The sequence below is a fragment of the Pogona vitticeps genome, chromosome 1 (assembly GCF_051106095.1).
Source record: "Pogona vitticeps strain Pit_001003342236 chromosome 1, PviZW2.1, whole genome shotgun sequence".
Classification (NCBI taxonomy): Eukaryota; Metazoa; Chordata; class Lepidosauria; order Squamata; family Agamidae; genus Pogona; species Pogona vitticeps.
In genome coordinates, this window is record NC_135783.1 from 240,964,380 (window position 1) to 240,990,004 (window position 25,625).

Here is a 25,625-nt window from a genome sequence, read left to right on the forward strand (position 1 = left end):
ACACACCCCGGTTGCCCAAAGAACCATGAAACAATTCATTGGTTTGTTGGGTCTTTTTTTTAAGACAGACCATGGGGCTATCTTTAAAAAAACCTGAGCCCTCCACCCCACAGTCTGACTGACACAATTCCCACCCCCACTGCTTTCTTTGCATAGACAGCAGGGGTGGGGGAATCACTTGGGTCCCCCTTCCCTTGTCTTTCTATGCCTGCCCAGGCATAGAAAGATGGGGGAAGCCTGAAGCCTGACTGAAGTGATTCCACACCCTACTGTCTTTGCAAAGACAGCGTGCGGGGGGGGGGGGGGGAACACATCAACTGGTTTAGGCTTCCTCTTTCTATGCCCCTGCGGCATAGACCCTGAGGAGCCTGACCAAAGCGATCCCCCCCCCCCCCGCTGTTTGCTAAGATAGCAGAGGGAATTTCTTGGTCAGGCTTCCCCTGTTTATGCCACAGGGGAAGTCTGAGCAAAGTGATCCCCAGCATCTTTGTAAAGAGGGGGCAGGATTCCCTTCAAGTTGGCCAAAGGGAAAACCCCTCTCTGTGTATGCCCTCAAGGAACAGCTGATCCCTGGGGGCATAAGCAGACAGGGATAGACAAAGGGAATAATATAAAAGGGGTACATTTCTTGCTTCGTATTCGTCAGGGTCTCTGGACCTGAAGAATACGAAGCAACAAGTACCTGACGAATCAGCAATATTTGTTGAATATCGCAATTTGTTTTTATATTCATCCCCATGTCTAGTTCTTATTGTGCCTTCACATGTTCCCAGGCTGAGCAGTCACTCAACCAACTGACTGTACAAATATAAGCAGCTGGTGTGTACTTGTCTTTCAAATAGGAGAGTCCTGTTGCTAGAACACAGAATGAGGAGAGCCATCCTTCTGTGTATTTGTGTATAGGAGGAGAGAAGAAACATTTACAACTTTTCAAGCAAACCCCTTCTGGGTTCTTTAGTAAATCCAGAGGTGTTGTCCCTATTGCATTGACTGTCACAAGCTGGAAATATCCTATCTAGCCCATTTTTAAAAAACATAGTGGATCCAAGATTCAGATTCAGTTATTGTGGCGGGAGGTAAACCCCTTTGGGGTCATGTAATAGACTTCTTAAAAACAGGGCCAGGCAGGAGGGACAGTTTCCAAACCCCAGTGGTTAAACAACAGTAACAACAAAGAACCTTTTTAAAAATTGTTTACCTTAGGCTGCTGAAGTAAACAATATTAGGGAAAGATAGAAATATAGTAGATATGTGTGTGAGCACAATTGTTTGGGAGCTCCAGTCCCAGTGCTGGGCCAGCGGAAAACCTTGTTTCTCAATACTTTGTCTGCTTCATGCAGCCGGCCGATATTTTGGCCCTGGATCTCATGGGTAAGTAAATCCTGCAAACCTGAAGTATGCCTTAAGGACCTGGAACAAATACTGTAGTCTAATCCGTCTGCACAAATGCACTTGTACCTATAAAGTAACAGAGGGGCTTGGCAGACTGGGAGGCAGGCAACTCATACAGATGAGAGGTTCTGGCATTTTGGATTGAGAGATTCTGGAAATTGTAGTCCAAAAAAACAAAATTTGTGCATCCCCAATACTAATCAGTTTAGATACAAAATTTCAACTCTACCAGTCCCAAAAAGCTGAGGTCTAATCAGCCTAATTAGAGTAGGAGGCAGTTTTATCATGGAGTGTACCAGGGCTGCCTTTTCAAAGTACAGTGGTGCCTCGCTTAACGAGCGCACGGTAGAACGATGAATTTGCATAGCGATCCGTTTTTTGGGATCGCTAATGGGAAGGCATACCGACGGTCGCAATGGGCAAAACTCACATTGCGACGTCAGGGGATCAGCTGTTCGGCGGTTCCAAAATGGCCGCCAGATGACCCAAAATGGCCACGCGCAGCATTTTCACGCCCTGCCCTCGCTTACCGAGGGCGCGAAAATGGCTGCCACTATGGAGGAACATCGCTGAACGGTGAGTTTTGTGCCCAATGGGTTTCCCCGTTCCGTTTAGCGATGTTTCCCCATACTCAACCGGCGCAAAATATCTTGCTTTATTGACAAAGGCTTCTTTAACCTTTAATCAGGTGATTCAACAGTTACAGCTTTATGACAGGTAAAACATTTTTGTCAAAGGGCTTTGAGCAGAAGTGCTGGTCACCAAAACATGCTTGCTTTAGACTTGATGGCCTTGTAGGCCCCTTCCAACTTCACTTTTCTATGATTTCTATGACCTGGGAAAAAATGTACAGCACAAACTCTACATTTAATTCAATATATTGAGGCCAGCTTTGAAACTAGGAATATCACGGGGACAGCTTTTGTTGATTTCTCAGTTGCTTCTGGTACTGTTCATCATCAAGTATGCAAAACCTCTATGATCTAAACAAGGATTATAAACAAATTAAAATAATAGCAACCCTTTTGCAAAAACACAAGATTTTTTGAAAACTTAAACCCAGTCCTACAAGAATGATATACAGTGGTACCTTGCTAGACGACAACCTCCTAAAACGACAAATCCACATGATGATGAGGTTTTGTGATCGCTATAGCGATTCGCAAAACAGTGATTCCAATGGGGGATTTTCACTGGACGATGATTTGGTCCGTGCTTCGCAGACCGTTTTTCCGCAAGACAATGGTTTTTACAGCTGATCAGCGGCTTTGCAAAATGGCTTCCCTGTGTTTTCAGGACCCATGCTTCGCAGGACAGCCATTTTAACAGCTGATCGGCGCTCGCGAAATGGCTTCCCTATGGGCGATCTTCGCAGGACAACGATGTATTTTCCCCATTGGAACGCATTAAACGGGTTTCAATGCATTGCATGACGACAATTTCGCTAAACAGCGATTTATATGGAATGGATTATCATCGTCATGCGGGGCACCACTGTATGTGTCTTTCAAATTGAGAAACAAGCAGGCATCTTGGAAACTTCGGCCTACCTGGAAAAGCATTCAATTTTACTAGATCATTGTTTTGTACTCAAATACCTAGTTGTTATTTTGGATTATACACTGACCTATAAGAACCACTGTGAAAATACAAAGCAAAATATCTCCACGGGAAACAGTATTATTTGAAAGCTACTCGGTACCAGTTGAGGGACATAAGGACAAACACTAAGAACTACAGCCTCACCCCTATGCTACTCCACAGGCAAATATGCCAGCCCAATGTAGTGTAGTTCAGCCCAGGCAACACAGAACTCAATGAAAGCTGCAGAATCATCACAGGATGTCTGAAGCCAATCTCTGTGGATAAAACCCATTATCTAATGGGCACTGTATTCAGTTACATATGGAGAAAGGTAACAGCTAACAGTGAAAGGTTTAAAGCCTCAACAACAAATGGGCATCCACTCTTTGGCTACCATCCTTCCCAGGTTAAAATGAAGGAGAAGGTTTTTAAGAACATCTGTGAATCCTGAAGAAATAGCAGAGAATGCCAGAACTATAATTTGGAAAAAATGACCCACCTATTAAATTGTATGGCACCCTAGGAAAGTCTAGCCTCCAGTCACAAAGAACTGGATTACCTGAGGTCACTTAATAGGCTATGAACTGGAGTTGGCAGAACTAAGGTAAGCCTACGAAACTGGGGCTTTTGATTGAACTCAGTTCTTTGGGAGTTCAGAGAAGAACATAAAGTTTCACAACTAAGTGTATACTCTATGCCCCAAAACATGTACCATGGGGAAGTTGATATTAGCTGCCCCAAAGGTTCTTGATATTGCCAGTTATTAGGTGAGAATTATACGATATATTTATCAGTTGTACTGTGGTCCTCCTGACACAAATGAACAGGGTGGGGGAGAGAACAAGTGACATGAAAAAAGTCACCTGAAACCTGTGTGGAATTTGGTGAATTTTATAGAATTGCTATACAGAAACAGCCACTTCAGGGATTAATTCAAAGTGGCCAATTGCAGCAATCATTTTGAATGTATTGGCCCAAAGGCAGCAAATTCAAAATAATGCCATTTGATATATATATTTTGACTGCAAAACATTTTTCAACTTGAATTACTATATTTTAGTAATCTTATCTTTCCTCAATAGTTTGCATAGAACAAGACTGGGAGGGATCACCTTTAGCTACATTTTTATGCCTGTTGGAAACCATACAAACTGTTACCAGAGTTTGCAAAACTTTATGGTTTTGGGCTTAGATTTTCAGTATTCCCTATTTAGCATGACTAGTGGCTTGTCATCTAGAATTATAATTTTTTCCAAACTCTAAAAATATTCCCCTCCCCAAAAAGTAGTTGCTAGCCTTTCCTCTAAAACAGGGATCACCCACCTTTTTTAACACCATGGACAGGCTGGGGAAGGCAGGGCACCACCCACGCTCATGCACATGTGCAAATGGCAGTGCTTGTGCAGGTGCACCGGAGTGCACAAACAGGAGTGAGGTGGGGTGGGACGTCTGTCTCTGCAGCCCTGGACTGGCACCAGGCCGCATACCAGGGGTTGGGGACCTCTGCTTTAAAAGACTAAACAGTGGAGGTGACATTTTACATTACAGGAAGCTAGAAATCTACTCTGCAATGCCGATGCAGATCATCTAATAACTCTGAACTCTTTACAAAGAGTTGATGTCACTTAACATACTTGCTGGAGCAGAACACAGGTCCTTTCAGTTCTATAAGCAGCAAATGATTTACAGCTCGTGCTCTTATTTAATATGCCCAGTTCAACTGCTCTGAAATAAGCACACACATCAACCAAAACTAGTAATTGAACAGCTATTCAAATTTGCAGGTGGGAGGATGCAGTTCACTAATAGGGCACATTATACAAACATTATGCACACTCATGTTCACACCCATACATGACATTTCAGCCAACAATCAAACTCCAAAGTCCACAGGAAAGGTGTATTTTGTTTAATAGCTACCATAATTAGAAATACAGACCCAAGAAAAAACATATGAACATGAGTCAGACCTGCAACAAATTTTGCAATAGACAGAGTACTCTTGTTTGGGATTCTGCCTACCACACACTTTTCCATGTTACTATTTCCAATGATATAATTTTCCTCTCCGCTGGTCTTCTGCCTTCTGCCTCCAATTCAACAATCAAAATAGTATTGCATGGTCACAGAGCACACATGGTACTCACTGTGCTGTTTGGGAGGCTCTTTATTCCCTCAATCTCCCCATTCTTTGTTTTTCTACATGTATAAATCTCATGCAAATCTTAGAGACCTGTCCTCAGTTTGCTGACACCTGGCTCTCATGCATAGAAACCGAGGGACAACAATGTTGCACCGTCTTCTTCCTCCTCTTATGCTGCTGTCCATCCCTTTCTAATAGATCAACTGTGGACAACTTGTGCCCCTCCAGATGTTCTTGGACTCCAACTCCTTTTCCATTCTGGAAAGCTGGGGGTTGGTGGAGGTTGGGGTTCAAAAACATCTGGAAGGCCAAAGATTTCCCATTCTGTTCAAAAGCAACAATTCCCAAAACTGCTCTCTAAGTCCAGGAAAAGATCCTGAGACTGGTCATCCATTAGAGTTTGCCTGCTGTACCTCTAATGTGTCAGTGCATACTTTCGGTCCTCTGCTGGAAGAAAGGACAATTCAGTTCCAACTCTACATGGGGTGTGACTGAAGCATTCCATCAAAGAGGGATATCTGTTACATTTTTGCATGAATCACAATTCAAGAATCGAGTCCTTTCAACTTGAAGGCATGTCACATATGACAACTCCTACAGGAACACTGGGTCAATTGAGTAATTCTTATACACACCACCAAAAATAGAATGCCTCAGCCATCAGCCTCTTTTTAGAAAGAACTGTTCTATAGTGACATTAGTAGTCCACCCTTACTAGGTTCCTCTTGCCAAGTTGTTGACATACTATGCACTGGCCACATGACACTCGCCACTACCATCTCCAGTGCTACTGTAATTTCCTCTGTTTCGGTTTGTTGCTTCCTTGCTCACTCAAGACCTTGTTCAAACATTCATTTAAATAGAAAAGAGTGAATTACAAACAAAGAATAGGGTTGGGAAGAGAATGGTCTTGTTCATACATATAGAACAGGCTCCTTTGTGTGCAAATCCTGCCAACACATGGGAAGCACAATACAGAGTGTACATGCAGGAGCACCTGTGGACTGCATGTGTTAGTTAGTTAGTCATCCTTCAGTCTCGAAAGACTATGGTGACGTGCTCTGTATGGAGGACTTGGGACAGCGTCTAGTGTGGCTGAAGAGGCCAATTCAAGAGTGACAATCTCTTCCACACTGAAGACAAATCCAATCTGTCCCCTGTCCAGCTCCCTGGTTTTGCTGCTTTTGTGACTTACTCTTTGCCTCGGCCTGCTGGACAAGGGTCTCTTCAAATTGGGAGAGGCCGTGATGCACTGCCTGCCTCCAGGCTGAACGGTCAGATGTCAGGGTTTCCCATCTGTTGAGGTCTATTCCTAAGGCCTTCAGATCCCGCTTGCAGATATCCTTGTATCGCAGCTGTGGTCTCCCTCTGGGGTGATTTCCCTGCACTAATTCTCCATACAGGAGATCCTTTTGAATCCGACCATCAGCCATTCTCACGCCATGCCCAAGCCAACGTAAACGTCGCTGTTTCAGTCATGTATACATGCTGAATATTCCAGCTCGTTCTAGGACTACTCTGTTTGGAACTTTGTCCTGCCAGGTGATGCCAAAAATCCGTCGGAGGCACCACATATGGAAGGTGTTCAGCTTCCTCTCCTGCCGTGCACAAAGGCTCCAGGACTCACTGCAGTAGAGGAGTGTGCTCAGGACACAGGCTCTATAGATCTGGATCTTGGTATGTGTTGTCAGCTTCTTATTGAGCCATACTCTCTTTGTGAGTCTAGAGACCATGGTAGCTGCTTTGCCAATGCGTTTATCCAGCTCGACATCCAGGGACAGGGTGTCAGAGATGGTTTAGCCAAGGTACACAAAGTCATGAACAACCTCCAATTCTTGTGTGGAGATGCTAATAGAAGGAGGTGAGTCCATGCCCTGGCCCATGACTTGTTTTTTCTTCAGGCTGATTGTTAGTCCAAAGTCTTGGCAGGCCTTGCTGAAACAATTCATGAGTTGTTGGAGGTCTTCAGCAGAGTGGGCAACAACTGCTGCATCATCTGAGAAGAGGAAGTCCCGCATGCATTTCAGTTGGACTTTGGTCTTTGCTCTCAATCTGGAGAGATTAAAGAGCTTTCCGTCTGATCTAGTCCGGAGATAGACGCCCTCGGTTGCAGCTCCAAAGGCATGCCTCAGCATGACAGCAAAAAAGATCCCAAAAAGGGTTGGTGCGAGGACACAGCCCTGTTTCACTGCGCTTCGGATGTCAAAGGGATCTGATGTTGAGCCGTCAAAAACTACAGTGCCTTTCATTCCCTCATGGAAGGATCTGATGATGTTAAGGAGACGAGGTGGACATCTACTCTTGGGAAGTATTTTAAAAAGGCCATCCCTGCTAACCAAGTCAAATGCTTTTGTAAGGTCTATGAAGGCCACTAAGAGTGGCTGTTGTTGTTCCCTGCATTTCTCCTGCAACTGTCGGAGGGAGAATACCATGTCAGTGGTGGATCTATTAGCTCGAAATCCACACTGTGATTCTGGATAGACTCTGTCTGCAAGCACCTGGAGCCTCTTCAGCACCACACGGGCAAGCAGCTTCCCTACAACGCTAAGAAGAGAGATGCCACGGTAGTTATTGCATTCGCCCCTGTCTCCTTTGTTCTTGTACAATATGACGATATTTGCATCCTTCATGTCCTGTGGTACTCCACCTTCCCTCCAGCAGAGACAAAAGATTTCATACAGTTCGGTGGTGATAATCTCCTTACCGCATTTCAGCACTTCAACAGGGATGTTGTCCCTTCCAGGTGCCTTGCCAGAGGCGAGGGAATCCAAGGCAGCTTTTATTTCTGCTAAGGTTGGTTCGCTGTCCAGCTCTTCCAAGACAGGCAGGCACTCAATGTTATTTAATGCTTCTTCGGTTACTACATTCTCTCTGGAATATAGCTCGGAGTAGTGCTGCACCCAGCGTTCCATCTGCTGTGCTCGGTCCTGGATGATCACACCTGTAGCAGACTTCAAGGGAGCAGATTTCTTCTGTAATGGACCTAAGGCCTGCTTGATGCCATCATACATTCCTTTGATGTTACCTGTGTCTGCTGCTATCTGTATCTGAGAGCAGAGCTGAAGCCAATAATCATTGGAGCATCTCCTGGCAGCCTGTTGGACTTGGCTACGAGCAGCTCGAAGAGCCTGCAGGTTGTACTCACTAGGACAGGTTTTGTATGCTGTTAGAGCTCTTCTCTTATCCTCGATGGCTGGCATTAACTCCTCCGAATGGGCTTCGAACCAGTCAGCCATCTTTTTGGTCTTCCTGCCAAAGGTGGACAAGGCGGTGTTATACACAGCGGTCTTGAAGTGTTCCCATCGTTCAGGTGCATTTACATTCGCTGGACCTGGAAGGGTTTCCTCAAGCGCTTGGGCAAATTCCTTCACTTTTCTTTGATCACGAGTCTTGCTGATGTCAATACGTGGTCTTCCTTCCTTTTTCGTGTGATACAATTTCTTTGTTCGCAGTTTTACTCTACTACACACCAGGGAGTGATCAGTATCGCAATCAGCACTCTGGTAGCTGCGTGTGATCGTAACACTAGGAAGGCTAGAACGTCTAGTGAGGATCAAATCAAGCTGATGCCAATACTTGGATCTTGGATGTCTCCAGGAAACTCTGTGTTGCAGCTTCATATTAAAGAATGTGTTGCTGACACAAAGACCATAATAACAGCAAAACTCCAGTAAACATTGGCCATTTTCATTCATCTTTCCAATGCCAAAACGGCCTAGACACGTGGGCCAAGAGTTGTGATCAGCACCAACTCTAGCGTTAAAGTCTCCAAAAATGAACAGTGCCTCTCTTTCAGGGACTTTTTGGATAGTAGCTGCCAGATCGTCATAGAATTTGCCTTTCACTTCTGTAGTGGATGACAGTGTTGGTGCATATGCACTAATGGGGGTTACTGGTCCTGCTGATGAGTGGAGCTGCAGAGACAGGATTCTTTCACTCCCCATAGTAGGTGGAACAATGGATCTCAGAAGGGTGTTTCTGACTGCAAAGCCAACACCATACTCCCTGGTCTCATTCAATGGTTTTCCCTGCCAGAAGAATGAGAAGTTTTTTTCTTTGACAGATCCCGAGTCTGGCAGTCTTGTCTCTTGCAGGGCAACAATGTCCATCTGCAGTCTACTCAGTTCCATGTCAATGACAACTGTCTTGCGCACATCGCCTATTTCTTGCAGGTCGTCAGGAAAGCCGTAGTCAGGAAAGCCAGGGGTCATTGTCCGTACATTCCAGGTGCCCAGCTTTAGGGCAGAAGTTTTCTTACATGTGTAGGTTAAATGCAAATCAGACACTTGAATATCTGAGACTGGGGACAAGGCCAATGGGCAAAATCCTGACTTCTTCCTCCCTTGTTTTATTTGTACCTCAATGAATGCCTAAACAGCCCTATTGTGATCATAGGCAAAGGTAAAGGTTCCCCTTGACCTTTAGTCCAGTCGTGTCTGACTCTAGGGGGCAGTGCTCATCCCCATTTCCAAGTTGTAGAGCCAGCGTTTGTACATAGACAATTTCTAGAGTCAAGAGGCCAGCACGACTAGACACGGAGCACCGTTACCTTCCTACTGTGGTCGTACCTATTTATCTACTTGCATTTTTACATTCTTTCGAACTGCTAGGTTGGCAGGAGCTGGGACAAGCGATGGGAGCTCACTCCGTCGCATGGATTCAATCTTACAACTGCTGGTCTTGTGACCTCACAGCAGAGGCTTCTGCGGTTTAACCCGCAGTGCCACTACGTCCCATTGTGATCATAGAATCATAGAAAAGTGAAGTTGGAAGGGGCCTACAAGGCCATCAAGTCCAAAACCCTGCTCAATGCAGGAATACAATCACACCAAAATGTTATAAGACAAGTACATGACTCATGTTTTATACTGCTGATATATTTTAACAATTTACTTATTTTGTATATTTTATATAATGTGCTTATTTTTGTATTTTCGGGTCTATGACCGTATAATAATAATAAACTAAACAATCACACCAAACCTGTCAACCCCTCAAAAGTGGCCAGAGCCATACCTGTAAGAATCACAGGCAATTCTTGCTAGGTGTATGGTCAGCTCCTCCTGTCTCAAAGTGTACAACGTGGATCTCTTCAGAAGTTATTAACACAATCTCCAACCATCCCTAGTCAGCACAGCCAGTGGAGAGAGACCTTGGGAATTCCACTCCAAAAACATCTGGGAGGCCCACTCTATTCCCCCCTAGCTGCACCCTAACCTACTGAATTTCCCTCTCTAGGAACCGTCAGACCCATGCCCACACACCGGTGCTTATGAAAGAAACTTCCTTTTTTCTTGGATGATTGGTGAAGAGGGAACAGAATACTCCTAAGAGAGCCTGTGTAGTGTAGAAAGGTAGTGTCAGATAGAGTGTGAGATTAGGATTCAAGAGCCCTGGGTTCAAATCCCCAGTCCACCATGAAAACCCATGAGAGGGTAGCAATGGTAGACCACTCCTTGAACATTTCACATGTTTTGAAAACCCTTTTAAGATTGCTTCAAGTTGGGAGCAACTTCATAGAAAGCAACAAAAGCCACAAATCTCAGGTATAAGAACTCTCCAGTTTCTCCCACTTGAAAGGTGTTTACTGAGATATTCTTAAAAGATGGACAAACGTACTTAACAACACTACTTGTGTTCCATTTTGTTTTTAAAGCAGCTGGCTATTTCTAAACATCTCTGCTTGGTTATTGATAAATACACTGAATTGGAAACTGGAGTAGATTTTTATTTTCCTATCTAGGTCCAGGATTGGTTTTACATCTCTGCAGGGCTGCTTAACTTAGTTATTAAGTTGTTTCATAAAATCTCTGAAAAGGAATCTATCCTCCCCCATCGGCATATATCCCTGGATTTTCACAGACCCAGACATCATTTAAAGTGGTGGTGACAACTCCGGGGAATCTAAGCACAGGATATTTTGCAACTTGTTCCATGTCACAAGACTGAAAGTGCAGACACTCTTGTTTTATCCCTGTCACAGATAACCATGTGGGCAGTATTGACAGTATTGCCTAATCCTACTCAACTGGTAGCTGCAAGTGGAGAAGTGTGATGTATCAAGCAGATGATTAAGAGCAAATTCTGAGTCCCCCTCCCCTCAGTCATAAAGTGGGCATAAATCTCACATCCATGTGAGGAAGGTATCATAGGAAAACTGCTTCTATGAGAGGGGCAGAGGGAGAGGTAGCATTGTCGACTCATACACAGTTTCATGGCATTAAAAAAGGAGGAGTGGTGACAGCCACTTCCAGGATCAGGATGCAACCCACCACTATGATTACATACAAAAGAGTTGCTCTCCAGGACTGACCATACTATTAGGCAGAATGATCTCTCCATCAGACCTTAGGGCACTTCACTATGGAACAAGGCGAACTTTTAGGAACTCTAGATGCAAGGTGGGCCCCACCATTAAGCAGAATGTGAGAATCAGTCAGCTCAGGTGGCAGACGAGGAGGGCAGGAATGGCAGTCCCCAAGACTTCCCTTCTGAATAGAGTGGCCCAAATGTTCTCATTTTAGGAAGGGCAGTACCGTCCTCTATTTGAAATACTGCCAGAGGACACTTGTCTTTTTGAAGTTCACCTCCATTTGATAAGCCGTTCAATCTATATCAGGCAAAAATAAAATAAAAAATTAGGAAGACAAAAATGTTGTAGCACCTTAAAGACCAACTGCTATACATTAATGTGAGCTTTTGTGGACAAATCCACTTACTCAGACCTCCAATCCATGTTTGACTTGAAAATAAATAACCAGAAAGTGAGAGAGGTTCATGAAGCTGCCCATCTTGAAGGTATCATCTAGATGGCAGACTCAGTAGGCCCACTGGACACCTGGTGACAATCTTCCTCAGTCAAATGAGATGTAGTACAGTGGTGCCTCACATAGCGACATTAATCGGTGCAGCAAAAATCGCTGCAAAGCGATTTCATCGCTATGCGATTTTAAAAAGCCCATAGAAATGCATTGAAACCTCTTCAATGCGTTCATATGGGCTTAAAACTGACCTTTAAGCGAAGATCCTCCACACGGTGGCCATTTTCGCTGCCCGGTAAGCGAGGAATCCATCCCTAAACACAGCAGGCGGCCATTTTTTTTACCCAGCGGCCATTTTGGAATCACCGATCAGCTGTTAGAAAATCATTGCTTTGCGATAATTGGTAAGCAAAACAGGGTACCAATCATCACAAAGCGATTTTTCCCCATTTAAAACATTGCAATGCGATCGCAGAAGCGATTGCAAAAAGTTCGTCAGTATGCGATTTCGTCGTTAAATGGGGCACCTGTTAAGCGAGGCACCACTGTATTTAATTTTGTATTTGCATGTATACATGGTCATATGCAATTTATACAAGTCAAGATCTTCTCCATGGTATTACACATCTTCTTTTGGTGATGCGTAGATGGCCACTCTACTCTCAAATTGATGGCTGTTCCCTTCTTTTGAAGGGACAGAGCTGCATGTATCTGTCTTGCACCCCTTAACTGGCCTGCTGCCTTTACGTGCAGCAGACGTCACTGCGCCATCACCAGCATTGCTCACCTCCTAGTCCAGCTGACTTCTGTATACGAAACAGCATCTCACCCTTTGCCTCAGGCAGTAATCTTGCCCTGTAATTCTCCACTCTGTGGCTCAAAACTCTGACTCTATTTCACATCTGCTGACAATTTCAGTCTCTCATTACAAAAAAACAAAACAAAACAAAAACGTAAAAACAAGCTGGAATTCCCAGACTTGAGGTTATTGCTGATGGGTCCAAAGTTTGATCCCTTCCTAGCTAGAAGATGGGTTTTAAAACAAAGACAATAAAAGAACACTAGTGAATCTTAAGCATGCTAGGTTGCTTGATTTAGCCCTGAGGGAAAACATTCTAAGCAGGGTGTGACTGACACACACTTTCTCAAAACATTTTAAATTTAAAAAAATGTACTTAGTATGGAGTGAGGCTATGGCAGCAGTGCTCTCTCTCTCGCTCTCTCTCCCCCCAGAAACTTGTTCAGTTAACATTTTTCCTCCCAATGTGTTACAAAGGTCTATTGTAAAGAAATAGGAAAAAGTTTTGCAATCTCACATTTCAGTGCAAAGTCACTGTGTGTAGCCCAGGGAAGTTTGAAAACTTTTATTTTTTGCCAGGTTGTAAATCCCCCAGCTAGCATGGCCAATGGCTCTGCTACAAATCTAGACCTTAGGATACATCTGGCCTTAAAGATGCATCTGGCCTTTTCCAAGAACAAAGATGTTAACTGAGAGGAAAGCAATCCTGAAAATCCAGCCAAACTGGAACAAATCAGAACAAAAAAGTCAAGCTATATTTCTCATTGATTTTGCTCCCATCCTCAGCTATTCAACCAGATATGCGTAGAAAGGGTCGGGATGCCAGGAAAGCAACTGATAGGGACATTTAACTGACACAATGTCACAGAAAATCTCTCAGTTCCTTAAACACAACTGGAGAAGTAATAGCTGGTCTGATAGTTGCCCTTCCCCACCCCCTTCAAAATCTTGCTTCAAACCACAAGTGGTAGCTAGAGATGTGCTGTTTGGAATTTTTGGATGACAAACCCCATAAGTCTCCATTCTGGGAGTGTCACTTGACAGACAGACACCTGTGTGGCTCACCTGGGGGAAAAGGCCTAAACTTGAAAGCTTAGTGGCCATACTAGGTCTCGTTCTACTCAAACTTCAGAAAGGAAGCTGTTCTTGTGCTACTGGGAGCTTCCTTTCTGAACAAGAAGTTTGGGCAGAACTGTGCCTACACAGGGCGCTAAGAATTCAAGTTTATGCCTTTCTTCCAACTGAGACACATTTAGGTATCTATCTGTCAGGTGGAACTCCCAGAACAGATAATTATGGGATTTGTATCCCAAAAATTACAAGGGGCACATCCCTAGTGGTAGGTACCTAGATTTTCCTTGTTTCTGTAAAAAACTCATACAGTTTGAAACTAGTTTTGTGTTTTGATAAGCCTAAGCCTGTCGTTCTCTGGATGTTAATCAAATATTGAATCTTATGTCTTCAGCCTGTCAGACGTTTACATCAGAAGGTACATCTGCAGAGATGAGTTCCCTGGAGCTAACCCAATTTGCAAGAAGGGCCTTTCCATTTAAAATCTCACGATGCAACAACACTGCAATTGACCCCATGATTTGTGCCAGAGCTGATATTTCCCATCAATTACATACATACAGCTAACAGCAAATAAACTGAGCCTTTTTTTCATAGATATTCATTGCTATTTATTCAGCTGGCATGAGCTAGTATTTTCGGTAGCAATTACACTAGCATCACTTTTTTCTGGTTTGTGGCATGCATCAGTCCAAAGGGGCAGTGGCGGGTGTGTCCTAGGTACAGGACAGTATGGTATAGTATCTTTTTTTAAAGGCAAGTTACACAGCACTTAATTGATTTAACAGGAACTGCACTGCTTATCTAACACAAAAATGGAAAATAACTTTTTAAAAATTCAGAGGATACACAAGATGCAGCCACTTGAAGGCGATCCTCCTGCTCAGCTGGCACACTGCACCATGTTGAAAGCTATGCCTGTACAGCAGAAGCATCCTCTCTGCTCTCCTTTGAACAATTTTTAAATCATGCTTTTCCAGTTGAGCACTACCAGATAAGCACTACAGCTTCACAAACTGTTAGATCAATTCAGTGCCACACCACTTGCCAAGATTGTTTTTTTTTAAAGGAGGTGAGGAAGAGGAGAGGGTTAATGATGGAGGAGAGTGGATGACCTATGATCCTGATGAGAAATGTATTGATTTGAGATGCAGTGCAGACTCTTGTTGCAAAAATGGTTCAGGATAAATACACATCCCATGTGAATAAGAACAGCAACTGAACTGCCATAAGAAACTTTGATTCAACCCAGGACAACCCTTCTGTCTCATCAAACCCTAAACCGCCCTTTCCCCAAATTAACATCCTGCAGGCATATTGGGGAAGATGTCCTCCACCCATTTACCTTCTAGATGGGTTGGGCTACAACTCCTATGCTTCCTCCTCTGGAGGGCCACCTCAGAAGAAGTTCGCTACTAGTTCCCAGTTCCTTATTCAACAAGTTCATCGGTCTGAATGGCAAAATGAACGCAACAGGAATCAGTACGCAAGGACTAATAAAACACCAAGCTGGTAGAGCAAGACATGTTGTCAGGTGCCTGAAGGTTGTGCCTGCTTGGAAAGGACTGATCAGGCTGGAAGGAAGGAAAGACAGGACAACCCAATTTAAAAAAAAACTATGAGGAAGAACTTGAGGCTACAGCAATTGCTGAACATCTGACTTTCGTTTTAAATATTCCTTGTGGAGTTCACACGCCTTCCTTCAGAGGCTAATAACTTTTCAAACAAGGAACGTACACTCCACAAGCCTTCATTCTGATGAAAAGCTCTACTGAAAATTTTAGGGAAGTCTCCTGGAGTGCTGTTAGCCTCTGAAGGAAGGGTGTGGGCTGTTTTAAGTTTGCTTTAAGATTAAAAACAGAGGTGAGAATATTTGGATAGTGGCTCTTGAGTGCAGGGCCCTCACTAGGTTCCAAAAGAAGAACCTCGCCTCAGACATGAAGAATTTACACGTCCCAACTCAGGGTATGGTTTGCAAGGCCTGTCAAAGGCATTTTGCTGTCTGAGACAAAGATGGCATCCTCTCCCACTTGATCGTCAAACCCTGAATCTTCTTCCTTCAGCACTGGCTACAGAATCGTCCACCTCGCTTAAAGAATGCAGGATGATTCAGGGAGTGAAGAGAGGGCCAAGTAGTACACATAGTTTTGTCTTCCAAAACCTTGCTGCCACCTCCCAACATCTGCAACATGAGACAACCACCTCACTCTGCTCAGTCGTAGGGCTGGACTTCAAGGATTGTCTTTTAGTTTGTCCGAGGGCATCCTGAAGTGTGTGCACAGCTAAGTGCTCGTCTCCCAGTAGTGAAGCGAGCTGAAACTTTTGAAATAATCCAATGTGTGGTGGAACCCAAAAAGAAGCCTAGGAGGAAGTTCTGATTATGCACAAATGTGCATTGTGACTCGTCAAATTATATCAGTCAACTAAAAACCAGATGGCTTTGGTGGATAACTTAACACATCTTAACTGACTTCACCCTACCCTAAACATGGCAATAACTGATTATAGCAAAGGAACCACAGCAACATTGAGTGGGGGTGGGTGGGTTTCCAGCCAAATCCAAATACGTGTGCAGAAGAGTTGAAGTGGCATAAGAGTATAATCTTGTACAGGTTTTCTCTATCAGACATAAATCCTAATGTGTACTAGTGTATGCGTACAGACTGCAGCCTCATTCCATGCATTATACAGGCAAGAACTTGGGGAAAGGTAAAGAGCTACCAGGGACGGAACAGTAGATTTCCACTGGGGGTGGGGAAAACAAACTGTAAATTTGACTGTAATGGAGCACTAGAATAGTATGGGGAGGGTGGTATAGAAAACATTTAGAGCATGCCAGAGCTTGAAGTCAGAATGTAAATAAATGTGTCAGACACGTGGAGAGACTCATGGGAAAACCAAGGAACGGCTGTCATCAGCTGACCAATGTCCGAGACGCTGACGCAGTTCTTGCCCCACCCATTATGTCACTGTGTTTTTACCAACACAATTCTCATGAAGTTTTGCTTGGATTCCTCCCTTCCTTTAAGAGACCACACTTTCTGTCAGCAGCTGTCTCATCCCCTGTCCCAGTGGGGCTTAAGGAAAGTTTCACTTGAGTTAAGAGGATATTTTGCTCTGACTCCTCATAGAAGAAGAGGCTGTAATTCTTTCTCCTTTTGTTTATTGCTGTGTATAGCACAGAATAGGGCCAGCCCAAGATGTTTTGCTGCCAGAGGAAAAAACCAAATATGTCCATCCAGAACATTTCATCTACAGATGAAAGCTAACTGGACTGGCAATTTAACTAACTGTATTACTCCCAACTCTGGTGACAGGATAGCATCCTCTACAGCCTTCCACTGTCCTTGAAGGCTGCAAAAGGCTAGCTTGCAGGGATCAGGGCAGGCTGCACAACAAAGGCAGCTCTGTCTTCCAGTACATTGCTATCTTCTCTGGGACACTCCATAACTTCTGTCTGAGGCAGCTGCCTCACTCTGGCCCAAAACTGAGTAGGCCCATAAATCAATTCTCTCATGTTATCAAGAGTCTAATTTGTTTATTTGAGGGATTTATACCGATTTCTAAGACAGCTGCCAAAAGGGAAACACACATACAGAAATGCTAAACACACACATATATAACAAACCAACCATGAAAACACCAAAATCACTACAAGCAACATGAAAGTGTAGCAGAGTCAAAATCAAATTAAACTAAGGGCCTGAGGGGAAATAATACTTATTGTCCAATGCCAAAATATGATCAGGGAAGACAGACAGACAGACAAAAAAAATCTCCCTGGAAACAGCCCCATACCTTTAGCGTGCTTTAATGAAGAAAGCCCATTCCTCTCTATTCATTTGACCTTGTCCTGGATGATGGGGGAATCCTGAGAGGGGCATCATATACAGGCAAAGTACATGTGAAGCTGGTTGATGGGTCTCAGTACCACACCCATCACAAACCAACCCAAGGAGAAAAAAAATTGGCAGCAAAATCGTCATGGCAGTCAGCTAGCTAGCTGTTGCCCATCTTTCTGTGCCTCAGACAAGAGTGCTCAGGAAAGTTACTCTGTTGGACGATGGCTTTCAGAATCCCTCAACCATGCTTCCTTGGGGATTCTGGGAGTTATAGCCCCAAAAAGTAACTTCCCTATATTCTGGAATAGAAGCATCTCTGCAATAGTAGAGAAAGTGCTCGAGTCTCTTACCCTATAATATTAACACCTGTAAACCTTTTTACCCAGTGAGGTGAGGGTACTGGGCGAGGAATGTCATAGGAAGGCCAAGGTGGCTCTCACTGAGAAAGCCACTTGGACCTAATCTGTGTCCGGTTGCAATCACAAATTCTTTCCCTATCTAGGCTAAGCAAGTCCTAGAATACACAAGGCAATAGTGCTTCTGTGGCTGCAATTACATGGTGAAATACTGCAGGATTTGCTCCACTTATAAAATGGGTGAATTCAAAGTATTTTTTACTGACCGCATGATACAAAGGCTGACCAAACTGGTCCAGCCCTTTTTGCTCCCAAAGCAGCTTTCTTTCTCTGCCGCTTGGGGAGGGGGGGGGGTTCTACTTTTTGAAGCCGGAACCATTCAAATGGACTTTTCCCTGCATGGTGGGTTGTGTTATGTTCTTGTAATGATGGGGAAGGGGTGGTGCTTCTTTCTCACATAATGAAATTAGCGCTAGATTACCTATCACCTAATCGCTCGATCATCATAATTATTTCTTGTATTCGGTCTCATAAAAAAGATTGGCGGAGGTGGGATCAGACCGTAGAACGCTCTCCCGCGAGAGATTAGATTGCCCCCTTCCTTTTATCCTTCTGCCAACAGATGAAGACCCACCTTTTCAGGAAGGCTTTTAACTTTAATTTTAACATGAAACTTTTAAACCGAGTCCCTGCATGCTCATTTCTAGCGTTCCGCTTGTTTTTAAAGAATGCTTTAATTATTGCGACAGTTCAATTTGTTTTTAATGTGTTGTTTATTTTTTTAAAAAAATTATTTGTTTTAACCTTGCAAACTGTCTTGAGTTCTCAAAGGAGGCTTACAAATGAAACTCTCTAACTAAATAAAAATAAATAAATAGGGCATGAACCGATTAAACAAATCCAGTGTATTCCCGAATCAATACGCAAGCAGCCCCTGTGTGAGCACTGAAGGCGATTTCAAACGTATTCGAGGAGGTTTGGCTTTCCAGCAAAGTGACAACCCTGATGTTCTTAACACAAGTACAGTAACCACAGTCTGTTTTTGTATGTTCTCCTGAGCAGACGGACAAAAGGCAACGATCTGCAAGACAACACGAGTATCGGGTTCCTTCTTTTAAGAATTCGCCCCTGCAAAGGCAGCAAATGAAGGGAGCGAAGACGGCCGAGGGCGCAGACCAGGGCGAGGCACTGGGAAAGAAGCCGAGCGCGGAGCTTGCTTCTGAAGCGAAGCGACGCCAAGATCAAAGCCGAGGCGCACCCTCCCTTCCAAGTGGCCCAGAACCTCGCGAACGGGAAACAATCCGAATTTTTAAAAAAGCCAGATGCCAAAGTTTCTGTTGCCCACGAACCCACCTAAAAGAACAAGGAATCTGACCAGGAAAGAGGACAAGACTCACGTCTCCCCGCGTCCAGATCCGATCCGGTGCCCGGAAAAACAACCGCAAACAAGCCACCACCAGCACTTCCTCCTCCCTTTCCCCAACCGGTCGAACCTTACCTCGAAATGGACACCTGCCTTTCTAGCGCGCCGTTTTCTACTCTTTTTTTTCCTTGCAAGTTTCCGAAAGACTAAAGTTTAGCCGCCTTTCCGCTCGCCAGGCTCCTACTGAGAAGTTGTAACAACGAACCTCTTGTGCTGGCGGGGCGGAGACGAGAGGGTGACTCCCCTTCTGGCCCAAAGGTAAGGGGGCGGTGAAGGGAAGCGGTGGGTACGGTAAGCAGAGCGCGCCCTCCACAGGCACTCCTCGGTACTGGCGGCAGAAAGTGGCGCCGACTTTAGGGTACTGTATTAGAGCTAAGGGGAAGACGAAATTCTCCAGGGGCGCAGGACGACCTCAACTTTCTTTGAGGGCCATAGAAAAATAGGCAGCAACCTCTGTATCGGGAACGAGGAAAGTCTGGCCCTCCAGATGCTCCAGAGTCTAGACCACTGGTTCTTAACCTTTGTTACTCTGATGTTTTTGGACTGCAACTCCCAGAAGCCTTCACCATCAGCTGTGCCGGCTGGGGTTTCTGGGAGTTGCAGTTCAAAAACATCTGAGTAACAAAGGTTAAGAACCACTGGTCTAGAGCAGTGGTCCCCAACCTTGGGCCTCCAGATGTTCTTGGAGTTCAACTCCCAGAAATACTGGTCAGCAGAGGTGGTGGTGAAGGCTTCTGGGAGTTGTAGTCCAAGAACATCTGGAGGCCCAAGGTTGGGAACCACTGGTCTAGACAACCACTCACAATCCCTAGCGTCAGCTACGCTGGATGTGGCTTTGGGAGTTGAAGTCCAAACCATCTGGAGGGCCAAGGATTTCCCCTTCCTATTCCATAGTACCATTTTTGGCCCAGTTTAGGCTTTGGTGTGTAGCCTTGTTAGCAGGAAAAGAAGCATCCATCCATAACTCAGTCCATAAATCAGCAGAAAAGCACTTTTGTAGATGTGCTGTCTGTTGTTTTCATTGCCCCTTTGATACATATGGTTTTAAACATATGTATCAAAATTCCTGATAATTTTAAATGATTCTTCTTGAAAGGAGGAAGAATGTTAAGGAAATTCTGCTTGAAAGAACTGATCAAGTGTCCAAAGGGAATTGGCTGCATCAGGACACAGAGAGACAAGATAAATAGAATCTGAAGCTGGTCATGATTCTGTTTGCTTTACTACCTGAGAGAACACAGGTCAGAAATAACTCTTTCCCTGGCAGTAAAAATAAAATAACAATAAGCTAAATATCTAAAAGTCTGCAACCCTTTCAGGACATCCAGAAACAGCTGTTCCCTCACTTTGGCTTGGTAGAGTTGGCTCTGCTTGCTGCAGGTGGTAATAATAAATGCCTCAGGTCACGAACAACTCATTTTATCCAGCAACATACTGTATACCCTTTTCATGTACAGACATAGATACCAGGATGATCTATTGAAATATCCACCCCCCCCCCAAAAAAAAGTCAGAACAACAAAAAACAATTTCAGAACAGCAGAGGCAACACCGGTGTGTGTAGAGGGACCCTTGGTGTGAAGATGAGCAGCAGTCCTGAAAACAATAGAAGAGATACCAGGATGGACTTTGTTGAACTGGGAGTCTTGGGCTTAGATTTCGGTTTAGTCTTGGAAATCGACTTAGCTGCCGGAGATGCAGTAGTTGCACCCGGAGGTTCTTTCGGGGGCTGAGATATTTGGGACTGGCTGCAAGGAACGTTCCCAGAAGAATGATCTAAGATGCTGTTGCTGGAGTTTAAGGGCTTGTTTAGTGAAATTCTTGCAGAATTGACAAGTAGAAGGCTGTTGAGATTCTCCCAGACCAAAACAACAACAACAACAACAACAACAACAACAACAAACCCAAAGGCAGAGATCGTGGCCGTCTGTAAGGGGGACCTTGTTGGAACACAAGGTGCATCTTTTAAATGGGGGAAGAGGGGCCATAAACGGCGGGGAAGGGGGGGCAGTAGGGAAAATTGCTTAAAAGTCTCTTACAATTTCCCTTGATTATATATAGAAGTTGGTAGAATCAATTGAAAGTCTTTACAATTTTTCTCAGATATCAAGATGAAAGACGAACGGAGCTCAATGAGAGACCTCAGCAACAAAAAGGAACTGAGGTAATTACCAGGACGGGTGGGCCAAGTGGGCTAGGGGGGCAGTCCTTGACGAACATATCATAAAGCTCTAGAATATTCTGGAGACCTCTGCGCAAGCACAGATTAAACCCATTAGTGTGCATCCACAGAGACCACAAAGAACTATCCCTTTCTTCGGATAGTCAAGACGAAACAAATGAAGCCACATTTAGCCACATCTAGCTCTATTCTACTAGCATCCAGATTATTCTCTGATGTAACAGGGCTGTTTTTGAAGTCTGTCAGGAAACAATAGTTGGGTTACCGAAATATGTAGGTCACATTCTGCATCAATATTGTGAGATGTGCATGGCCCTCCTGCTGGGCAAAGTATAGCCACTTGTAACTAGATTTAGGGTACTTAAGTGTACTTTTGGTTTTTGTGGGGAGTGGAGCGAGAGTCGTGATACAGCATAACTGGATTATGTGTGTAACAATTTACTCTCATATCATTTCCCTCAGTGAAATCTCTCTTCCATGCGGGTTGTCCCACAAGATAAGCACAGAAGCCATTGATCTTCTGTGAGTCCAGATGTTTCCATGGCTGCTTTGACTGATTTCTCTCTTTCTCTGGACAAGTCTACCCTAGCTCTTTTGGAGGAGGTTGGTGTGGGCTTTATAAGGTTGCCTGGGGTCAGGTGGAGGTGCAATATGCCACTTGGTGCAATCTTCACATCCAAACAGCTCAAGCAACCTTATTTGGTCTGGCTCCTTCTGACATCATGAAATGGCTTAATAAGTGAGCCACTGCAGGATACCAGCAAATTGAACACTTCCTCTGCTTGTTGGCAGAGGGGGCAGGGGAAAAGACTAAAAAAAAAACATGATTCGAGCAGACTATTGCTGAAACACTGCATTACTTTTTTAAAAAAAGAAGAATTAATACTTTCTTTGGTTTGTCTAAAGTGCCAAATGAGAAACTGGGCCGTTTCTTGACTGGTTGCTAAAGAGAAACTAATAAAAATATTATTTTGTCTTTGTTTTTAAGTGATTCAGAACATCAATGATAGTCTATTAGTTTTTTTAAATCACTTCTCCTACCCTTCTGCTCAGTATTCAATTTGCCAATACAGTATCTTGAAGTGGCTTGCTTATTAAGCTACTTCACAATATTGGAAATTAAAAATGGAAGAAACATCCAGGAAGGCTCACTTTTGGTCCCAGAGATCACACATGCTGGAAATGGACCAAACCAGAGTGATCCTATCCACAACAAAGCAGAACAAAAAAAAAAGTCCCTTGACTGGGCATCAAAAAGTGTGGGCAGGATTGCTCTGAAGTGGTTTTAGTTCGCTTCAGTGATTACACTGTGTGGTCGCCGGAAAAAAGAGCAAACCAAACTGTTCTCACAGCAGACCAAATAGCAGGACAAATGCCTGTCCGATCAAGCACACACACACACACAAACACCCTTTAAAGCCTGCAAGAGTTCATAGTTCTTTGGGAACTTATCCTGTGTGAATGATCGTCCTTACTGTGATGTACATATTTCTGCAAGCAGTTGGAAATTTCAAAGTATTTTGTATGACCAATTTCTTTATGGCAAGAGAAAGACTGCAGATCTGTTCTATGTAATATCTTTCAGATTTACAGGCTACAATAGAGCTGGAAGAACTTTCTGAGCTGAACATAACATTACTTATTTATGTGAAAATTACTTATTGCTGTGAAATCAGAACCAACTTATAGTGACCTCAAAAGAGCCTCCAAAGCAAGAGAGATATTTAAGGAATGGTTTACCAGTTTCACTCCCCCACCCCCAACCCGCCTCCCATGAGCTTTCATGGCCAAGTGACCATTTCAACCCTGGACTCCAGAGTCCTAGTCTGTCACTATATCCACTACATCACACTGAGTACCCAAACATAACATGGTGTCCCCCAAAGCAACAAAACATCCTTACAGCTCTTTCAAGTGCCTTCTTGCAGTCAGCAACAAAATGTTTTTTCTTTCATAAAAGTAAAAGCAAAATTCAAAACCTGCTCCCTTTCTTGGCAATATTGTTACTGTACTGATTAATCTCTTAAACCCGATGGCCCATGACTCAAATATATGTAACCCAGCCCACGGGGGGGGGGTATGTGTAGCCTGCATAATTAACTTGTAAACCACCCAGAGAGTGCTTGAAGCACTATGGGATGGTATATAAGCAGCCAACTTTGCTTTGCTTTACAAGAGTGAAGCTGCAAGTCAAAGATGCCGCAGGTTGACAGGCTAAGCTGTATATGAACTTACACTGTTGTTCTTCATACCTGTTTAGAAATGTAATGTGCAAACAGTTAGCATACAGAACCTAGTTTCCTTAGGAGCATAAGGAGAATTTGGCAGTGGAAGGGTTTAGCGCCCTAATGAGGATATACAGTACGTGGTGGCGCTGTGGGCTAAACCACAGAAGCCTGTGCTGCAGGGTCAGAAGACCAAGCAGTCGTAAGATCGAATCCACGCGACGGAGTGAGCACCCGTCGCCTGTCCCAGCTCCCGCCAACCTAGCGGTTCGAAAGCATGCAAATGCGAGTAGATAAATAGGTACCATCTTGGTGGGAAGGTAAACAGCGTTACGTGTCTAAATCACACTGGCCATGTGACCACGGAAAGATTGTCTTCGGACAAACGCTGGCTCTATGGCTTGAAGAGCGGGATGAGCGCCGCCCCCTAGAGTCGGACACAACTGGACAAAAATTGTCAAGGGGAACCTTTACCTTTTAGTTCTGTTCTCCCCACCCCCACTTCACAGTGCCACCATAGTCTGGAGAGAAGGGGATTCCTGAGGGCTATCTCCAGTTCCGATCAAAAAGCTTGCCAGTCTCTCTAATGGGAAAAAGTATGCCACAACATTTCCTGTTTCTGTCTGTACACAGTTCTGATGATTCATCCCATTTCATTAATTTCTAAGAACTGTAAAGACTGACAACCTCCACAAGGAGGCTGCAGCTACCCATTAATTTTCTTGTGAAGAAGCTGCTGGTGACAATTTCCACTTCTTGTTCAACTATCTAAACTTTTAAGAAGCTAAACTGTCCATAGTTTAAAAAAAACAAAAGACAGGCTGGTCCTTGGGATTTCTTGCAGAGATACTGTAAAGAGAAGAAACATCTCCTGCAAAGGGATGGGCGGAAATGATATTTTGACCCATGTCTCACAGGAGGGCTAGGTTCTACAGTAGGACCCAGCTGCAAGAAGAATGGTAGCAAATCTGAGTGTTGCACAGAAGCTAAGATTTCTCCAGGGACACCTTTTCCTTTCATACCTACAGTAAAGGGGAAAGTTACACATGTTGGACTTCTCCCTTGAAGGCAAAGATGTCTTATCGAGATCCTTGCAATTCTGATATTGAAGGAAAGTGGGAGATGCTAAAAGCAAGCCCTTACCACTTGGGCACAGGATGGCCTGGGCAAGTATTGTCCTTTGAGCTGGGTTCATTTTGAATTAATTTTTTAAGCCTGTACAGACATCTGAGAACACCTCTCTCCTGGTCGTTTTAGGCAGAAAGATGGAGCTTTTTTGTGATGAAATTGACAAATCTTTGTAGCACAGTATTCTCCTCGCCACTTGTTTTGTGAGGAAATGGCAGAGAATTATGGGGAGGGATGTTTTTTGGGGAAAATGTGCCATTAAAGAGACAGAAGATTCTGGTGCATTTTTCACTGGTCTGTAAATAAGCCGGTATTTTTACAGAGAAAGTACTGTTAAGGGGAACTGGCAAGTAAATAGGGAATCACCCCTTATTAAAAGCTGGTTTAGAACACACATACACATTCCAAAAATAAAAAGCCAAGCAAATGATGTAAAACTGCAAATCCATTTATAGAGAGTTCAAAATACTGACATCCATGGTTTTTCCTAACAAACCTTGCACCCTACCCAACACACAGGATATTATCCAGCCCATAATTAAACACACACACTCACTCCTTTGCTTGGCTCAAGTGTCTTAAGAGGGCCACAATGAACAAGGAGATGCTGATAAAGAACAATATGCCCCAGCCTGATGGACTGCCTATCTGGGGCTTAACTGAGGCTGGTCAGGCCATCACTCAAAGTAAACAGTGACTTCAACTTTTTTTTTTGTTTA

General features: G+C 44.0%; 1 protein-coding gene across 1 annotated transcript in view; it reads right to left on the bottom strand.

Annotated features, from left to right (window-relative positions):
- Positions 1–19,620, bottom strand: part of LOC110085072 (protein lifeguard 3) — a 56,779-nt gene extending 37,159 nt beyond the window's left edge. Inside the window, exon 1 of the mRNA XM_020804897.3 lies at positions 19,447–19,620. The gene's annotated coding sequence lies outside the window, so the exon portion shown is untranslated. The remainder of the gene's footprint in view (positions 1–19,446) is intronic.
- Between the last annotated feature and the right edge of the window lie 6,005 nt (positions 19,621–25,625).